The sequence below is a fragment of the Chenopodium album genome, chromosome 16, assembly GCF_948465745.1.
Source record: "Chenopodium album chromosome 16, dcCheAlbu1.1, whole genome shotgun sequence".
Classification (NCBI taxonomy): Eukaryota; Viridiplantae; Streptophyta; class Magnoliopsida; order Caryophyllales; family Amaranthaceae; genus Chenopodium; species Chenopodium album.
Genome location: NC_137849.1, coordinates 4,828,624 through 4,836,598, shown reverse-complemented (window position 1 = coordinate 4,836,598; position 7,975 = coordinate 4,828,624). Strand labels below are relative to the sequence as shown.

Below are 7,975 nucleotides of genomic sequence, written 5' to 3'. Positions count from 1 at the left end.
ACACCCTTATTACTAACACCGTTAACTTTCCGTTAGTGACAAAAGACAATAATGCCCTCGGGGATTATAGTTGATGCCATTGAACACATACGTACAGTAGAACGATTTGTACCTCCTTTGAATAAAAAAAAAACATTCGTACAGTAGAACACTAACACCTATTTTGAAGAACAGGAAGTTGAAGCAATTTTTGAACGCAATTCAAGCAAAGTTATGGATCGTGCAATTGCTTGATTAAAAGGTTAGTGTACTTCAATTTCTTTTGCCTGGAGTGAATTCGTTGTTGCAAATTATGAAATATGGGGAATAGGGTTCATGCTTGTTGAAATTGGGGTATTTTTATGTCGAAATTCTGGAATTTTAGGCCTTTTTTTGATGAAATTCTACAGTTTTTTTGGGGTTTAGCAGTCGAAATCTCGCAATTTATAATTGTTGTCGAAAGTATGCAATTTTCTTTTTGGTAGAAATCGAAATTATGCATATATTTGGGCTTTTAATGTCGAAATTCTGCATATTTATGAGTTTAATAATCAAAATTCAGCGATTTATAGTTGTTAGTTGTTGAAATTCTGCATTTTTTGGGCTTTTGATGTCGAAATTTAATTTTGCAATTTTTTTTTTTTTTTTTTTTTGGGGGGGGGGGGGGGGGGGGGTTGTGTCAAAATTCTGCAATTTTATAGCTATAGTAGAATTTCTACAATATTTTCATTTTCATATTAGTACTCTATAACATTTCAGTTTTGTACTTTATGGCTTTATGCATAGGAAATATAGCATTTATTTAACTGTCATCATTGGTGTAGACTTATAGTATGTATATTATTGTTGTTAATCCATGATTTGTTTGTCATGCTTAAAAGCATATTAAAAAATTGTAGTGAGCCTAAACATGGGAACTAATATAGAATGATTCGGTGATACGAACCTTTTTATGAATTTAGTTATTTATTTTATGCATATTTATAGCTTTTGTTGTTATTAACAATTACTATATTACTGCTTGAATTTTTTGGTAATCCTTTTAAGTTATATGCTATATTGCTTAAAACATTGCTTGGTTTAGTTCTATTTTTTTAGAACTTAATGATAAATACAACAAGCAAGAAGTGGAAATTTGTGAGATATGTATTTTTTTTAATTCTATTTTTTTTTAGAACTACAAGGCTTTACCCTTAGGCTTCCATTTTTTGAGATATGTTCTTATCTGAAAGGATAAAGTGTATATGAAACTGATTGTTTGCTCCTAATATATGCTTAAACTCTATGCCCTTTATTTTGGAGGGGGTGGGGTGGAAATTGAATATGATCATAGCAAAATCTAAATTCTTTGAAATAATCAAAATTGATTTTGAATGACTTTGTTCTATACCAGGTTTGATGCTATTGTGTGAGCAGATGCATTTGAGAATCTAAAGCCTGCTCCTGATATCTTTTTATTTGCATCCAACATACTTAATGTGCCACAAAGCGGGGTAGTTAATTCTTCTTAGTTCATATCATCTTTGTTTTTTAAAATTGCACCTTAGTTGTTTAAGGAAGGAACTGGTATATATGTTTTTTCTTTCTATGTGCTCTACTGATAAGTATTTCTGATCTAAGCTAAAATAAATGTCACCTGTATGAAACATATAGTCAAGTTGATTTCATTGTTCATAACAAAAGATAACAAATGAAACTTATAATTTATTGTTCTTTTCTTTAATTTTTTCTGCTCCTTTTGTCTTTAAGGTTGGTGGTCTCTTGCTTTTGTCATTTATACCACCTTTATTTTTTTATTTTTCTTTCTTTTTCTTGTAGGGCAGAGTGAATCATAAAAAAAGGGGGATGTACTTTCGAATTAGTGGTTTTACAATGCAAATTCATTTTGGCTCCATATATGGAAGAGTATGTACTAATGATCCTTGAAACCCTTACTTTTTTCATAATTATTTTTTCAATTATGTGATTAATACAAACAAGTTTCTTGAAATAATGTAGGAACCATTGGGTACTCTATGTGATTGATTTGCGTATGAGTCTTGTGTATGAGTTTGATTCTGTTATTCAATCACCTCCGAACGCTCAAAACTCAAAGTTGTCCAAAATAAAACACAACATTCCTAGTTAAATAGACTACATACTCATATGCATGTAATTAAAAGTTATTTTTCATTCGTCTAATCTGATGCTTTTTATGATTTTTTTTTAGACGTTACAATGTATATAGGTCACAGCTCAAAGGAAATGCTTTCAAAATGAGTAAGCCACAGTTACTACACATAAGAATGGAGGTAAGCGTATAATTCTTGATTTTTCGTTCTGTTAGTAATGAAAGTATTATTTAATTTATTAAATAATTGTACAATGTTTATTTGAATTAAATTAGTGTGCTCAACAATGTGGTGGTACCGAATGTGCTTATTATGTAATGAGATATATGTATGAGATAGTATCTTTCCATAGCGATTGCAAGGGTAATTTGAAAGAGGTTAGTGATGAATTTACCTCTTCGTTGCACTACTAGAATAAGCTCATTTACCGATGGGAAATACCGATGGCCAGTAAAAGCCATCGGTAAAAAAATAATTTACCGATGGTTTTTTCAAGCCATCGGTATTTTTAGAAATACCGATGGCATAACCATCGGTATAATTTTTCCGATGGCTTTCTTCCATCGGTAAAATATTACTTTTTTACCGATGGCTTTTTTCCATCGGTAAAATAAATACCAATGGCTTTTTTCCATCGATATTTTATGTAGCCATCGGTATTTTACTTAAAAAAGTTTTAAAAAACATAAATAATCCGGGTTTTTTACTCCCAAACCCTAATAGCCCACTTTAGTTTTCTATCTCCCTCACCCGCCACGTCCTCTCTTCTCTTCTCTCTCCTTCTCATCCTCACGTTTCTCCTTCTCCCTCCTCTCTTGTTTCTCCTCTCCTCTTTCTGTTCCTGTCTCTCTCTCCTCTCTTTCTCTCTCCTCTCATGTTTCTCCTCTCCTTCTCTCTTCTAGCATCGAAATAAGTTTGTTTTTGTAGAAAAAACAAGTTTGCGAATGAAGTTTTCGAAGTTTTCGAAGTTTATGTTGTTTTTGGTCGAATTCGACCATGAAAATTCCAGATTTGGAGTTTTCATGGTTGAATTTGACCATTAAAACCTAAATTCAGATGCAATAATTGAAGGTACGTTGATTTTCATTGATGTTTTGTGGGTTTATTTCGTGGGTCTTTTTAGTATTGATTATTGTGGTTGTATTTCGTTTTTTTTTTGGGTTGATTTGTTTAATTAAATTTCTTACATTTTCGTAGTATAGGTTGTTTAATTTTGTATGTTCGTTTTTTACTTTAATTTTCGTTTATGTTTGATTTTTTGATGATTTTTGGTGGTTGATTTTTGTGTGTTGATTTTTTGGGGTTTTTCGAGTGGTGATAGGTGGTGTTGAGTGGAATTATGGTGGTGGCGGTAGGTGGTGCTGGGTTCTTGTGGTTTAGGGTTATGTTGCGGTGGTGGTAGGTGGTGTACTGGTGTTGGGTTCTTGTGGTTTACGGTTGGGTTGCGGTGGTGGTGGGTTGGAGTGGTTTACGATGTGTTACGGTGGTGGTGGGTTGGAGTGGTTTACGATGGGTTGCGGTGGTGGTGGTTCTGGGTGGTCGGGGATGTAGGCAGTAGGGCAGGGGGGAGTCGAGTGGGGTAGGGGTTTAATTTTTTTTTATTTTTTGTAAAAAATTTACCGATGGCCTTAGCCATCGATAATCGAAAAATACCGATGGCTTTTGACCATCGGTAAAAACCACCGATGGTTTTTGCCATCGGTATTTAAAAAATTTCGATGGGTTGTTGCCATCGGTAAAACCATCGGTATCAAGTTTACCGATGGCTTTTCCATCGGTGTTGTCGATTTTTCCGATGAATAGCTATCCGATGGCCAAATACCGATGGCAGCCATCGGTAAATGGAATACCGATGGTATTTTAGACAATTATCGATGGTTTTTGACCATCGGTATTTGGCTCATTTCTAGTAGTGTTGCAAGCTAAAATGCTTTATACGAGTTTTGGTTGATGTTTAATTTTTATAAAGTATATATAATAGACACGTATTTTTTTTTTCATATTTGCAGGAGTATTTGGCAAGACTTGCAGCCTACAACGATGTTGAATTGGATGAGATTCGAGAGCAATGGGCTAAGTTATTTAGGCTTAATTTTTTTGTTGAAAGACTAGTTATTTTATTAATCGATATTATGATTAATCGCATTTAGCTTAATAAAATAATATAATACATTTCTATATATCTACTTTTATTTAGCCTTTTGGTTATTGCTATTACATTTCTAAATTATAAATCAATGATTTTTTTTTATTCAAGTTTTAATAATTCAAGTTGTGTGGAATTATTTGGAGTGTTTGTATTGTATGTTGTGGGTGAATTTAAGTATATGGAAGTATTCGGAATACGTGTTTTGTTGATAGAATTGTAACAGGTTGTAACCCATTTGACGATGGGTCGTTTGGTAGGATATACTACCATTCTTGTATTCGAAACAAATATTTTTTTAAAAAAATATTTATTTATTAGTAATTGGCGTAATCTAATGCTAGTTACTAATAGTCTTTTTTTTTAAAAAAAATAAAAAAATATATTCGTAACCGGCGTTTAGATTTGCGAGTTACTAATAATAACCTAATTGTAACCGACGTAAGTTAATGTTAGTTACGAATAGTATGTTTTCTAACTTGGAAAATAAACTTTTTGTAACTGGCGTTGGGTTAAGTCAGTTACGAATAGTACATTATTTGTAACTCACATTAGCTGGTTACGAATAATTTTCACTAATTGTAACGGTAGCATTCGCAACCAACAATGCCAGTTACAAAAAGTCAATTTCGCCAGTTACAAATAACATTTTTTCTACTAGTACATATGGCATTGGGGAAAAATAAAATTTACATGTGGCATTTTAGGGATGATGGTTTGTGTTTTTAAATACTACTCCCTCCGTTTTGAAATACTTGCTCCATTTCTCCATGCGCGGAGTTTTAGGAGAAATTGGAGAAAGTAATAAAATATGGAGGTAGTGAGGTTGGTGGAAGAATAAAAAAATGTAAAAGGCAAAAGTAGTGGAGAGAATTGGAGGAGAGAGAATATATGTTGGGTCCACTAGGTGAGAGAAATTAATTAAATATTGTAAAAGGTTTCCAAATAAGGAAATGGAGCGAGTATTTAAACACGGCCGCAAATGAAAAGTGGAGCAAATATTTAAAAACGAAAGGAGTAATAAAGTATAGAGTATAGATATAGAAGTATAGAGTATAGATTTGGATGGGGATAGTTTTAAATCAGATTGAGGTGTTTAAGGTTATTTTTGACACCTCAAATTATACTCTATTTATTTTGTTTATGACACATATAAAATACATTAATACAATAGTTAATAGTTAAATTCTGTTGTATAAAGAGTTTGTTGGTAAATAAATATTACATTACGAAGTATAAGGCCGGCCATTAGCGTGTGCAGCCTGAGTGGCCGCACAGGGCCCAACTTTGGTTGGGGCCTTATGTCATTAAAAAATGTATAAGGTTGGGGCCTCATATCATTAAAAATGTATAAGTAATATATGTTGTAGAATTATTCATGTATACTAATTATGGCTTAGTGGTTTCATGAGCTCCAAATTTCTTTTTTTTTTTTTTTTTTTTTTTTTTTTGACAAAATGTATTTAATGCCTATGCTTATTTAATGTTTACTATTTCCACAACCGTTAATGCATTTTTTTTTTTTGCCATAGTAAGGGCCTGTTCACATTTACTGAAGTGATTGGAACTGAACTGAATTGAACATTGAAGTTGAAGTGAACTTAACTGATTGGAGCTGAATTGAACTGAATAAAGCTGAAATGAATATTTTATGAGAGAAGGAAATTAAGAGCTGAACTGAACTGAACCGATTGAAGCTGAACTGAACTGATTGGAGCTGAACTAAACTGAACTGAACATAACTGAATTGAAATTAAGCTGAAGTGAACAAACCCTAAATAGCTAAATGACTAAACTCTTTATACGAAGTATTTCATTTTTGATAATTACAAACTTTATATACTTAGTATTTGTGAAGAACAACGATTTTGTTTCTTGTATTAAAAATAAGCCGTGAGTAGAGAAAATTTATAAGCCAAATTTTATACTCCATTTTTGCATAGAGCCTCCAAAAAGGTTGGAACGACCCTGACGAAGTATAAGAAGTTTTTACGGGTTTGGTTTGATTCGCTCAAATAGTAGTTCGATTTAACGCTAAAATTTGGTTAAATGTGGCCCCTTGAAGTTTTAATTGAAAGTCCACATATATCCACTTATAAAAACGGTTTTAATACAAATTAAGATTACATATCATGATCTTAAATTCTTAATGAGTACTATATAGTCCTAGAATTCTAGTACACACCCCGAACAAACTTAAAAAATTGCAGGAACATAAAGAAGCAAACAGTAACTCCAATTCACATTAATAACGAGTGCAAAAAAAAAAAAAAAAAAAAAAAGACCTAACAACTCATATATATTTCAATTACCGGCATTTGTAATTCAAAAATTTTCAATAGAAGTATTAAGGAAAACCCGACCCAAACCCTACTCCTTTTGATTGAATACCCACTTTTATTTCATTTGGTTTTTACGGGTTAATTTTGATTTTCCGATGCCCAAAACTTCAATTTCCCTCCTAACAATAACGGTTAATGTGAGTCAACGCTACCCAAATGAGGAAACTCTAGCTTTTCCATGGAATCACCACTTAATCTCTATCCTCCAAACCCCAACCACCAACACTTCTAGCTTCCTAAGGGCCTGTTCACTTCAGCTTAATTTCAGCTCAGTTCAGTTCAGTTCAGCTCCAATCGGTTCAGTTAAGTTCAACTCTTAATTTCCTTCTCTCATAAAATATTCATTTCAGCTCTATTCAGTTTAGTTCAGCTTCAATCAGTTCAGTTCAATTCTGTTTAGTTCAGTTCAATTCAGTTTAGTTCAGTTCAACTCAATAAATATGAACAGGCCCTAACTCAACTCTTTCTCTCTCCTCCAAACCTGCAATTCTCTTCTTCAACTTCTCCAAATCCGAGCTCAATTCTATACGCTTCTTCCTTTCTTTTCTCCCCCAAAGCCGATACTCGCGGACAGTCTGTTACGATACCTTTATGTTTAATATTGTGATTAGGGGTTTTGCAAAATCCTTTGATTTGAAGCATTGTGCTATGAATGTTTATTGTTTTATGATAAAAAAAAATGGGGGTTTGCCAAATAATTTCACGTACCATTAAGTTCTTAAGAGAAATTTTGATGCTAAGGTTGCTAAAGGTTTGCTGTGATGAGTTTATAATGAGAAACATTTTATACATTGAAGACTTGCTCTAACTAGGGGTGTCCACTATTTGGATCAAAACTGAAATTTCATCCAATCCAAACCAAATTATTAATCCGGATCAGATCCGAACTTTTAAATTGGATTGGATCGGATTGGTTTTTTTTTTTTTTTTTTTTTATTTTTTAATTCGGATTTTCGGATCGGAACGAATTGATCTTGTTTATATCCAAAAAACCGAAACATAAAACCGTGCTTTTACAAACAACAATTATTAGTACTAATCTTGTTAAACTATGTTTATAATTACATTAATATATTAATAATGTCAAACTATGTTTCAATACTTGTATTAATCATGTACAACTATGTTTCAAAAGTTGCATTTTTGTAATTGTAGTTTTATTTTCATAATCGCACTACGATTACAAAATTTGCAACGTATTTCAATAAGGATTTTCAGATTGGATCTAAATAATTGAATTTGAATTATGATTGGGTTAAATTGGATTTGGTGAATAATTCGGATCGGATTTGATTTGAAAATTGAAAATTGAACATCGAACGAACACCCGACCCCTAGCTCTAATTGTGTTATATTCGCTCTTAAAGAGATTTCTAATAAAATAAAAATAAAATAAA

At 32.3% G+C, this 7,975-nt stretch overlaps 1 long non-coding RNA gene across 1 annotated transcript; it reads left to right on the top strand.

Moving 5' to 3' along the window:
* Window positions 1-109: 109 nt before the first annotated feature.
* On the top strand, window positions 110-4,270 carry LOC145584737 (uncharacterized). The gene is made up of 5 exons (XR_014100403.1): window positions 110-241; window positions 1,373-1,472; window positions 1,798-1,884; window positions 2,189-2,270; window positions 4,100-4,270. It is a non-coding gene; the product is annotated as an uncharacterized LOC145584737 (long non-coding RNA).
* The last annotated feature ends 3,705 nt before the right edge of the window (window positions 4,271-7,975 follow it).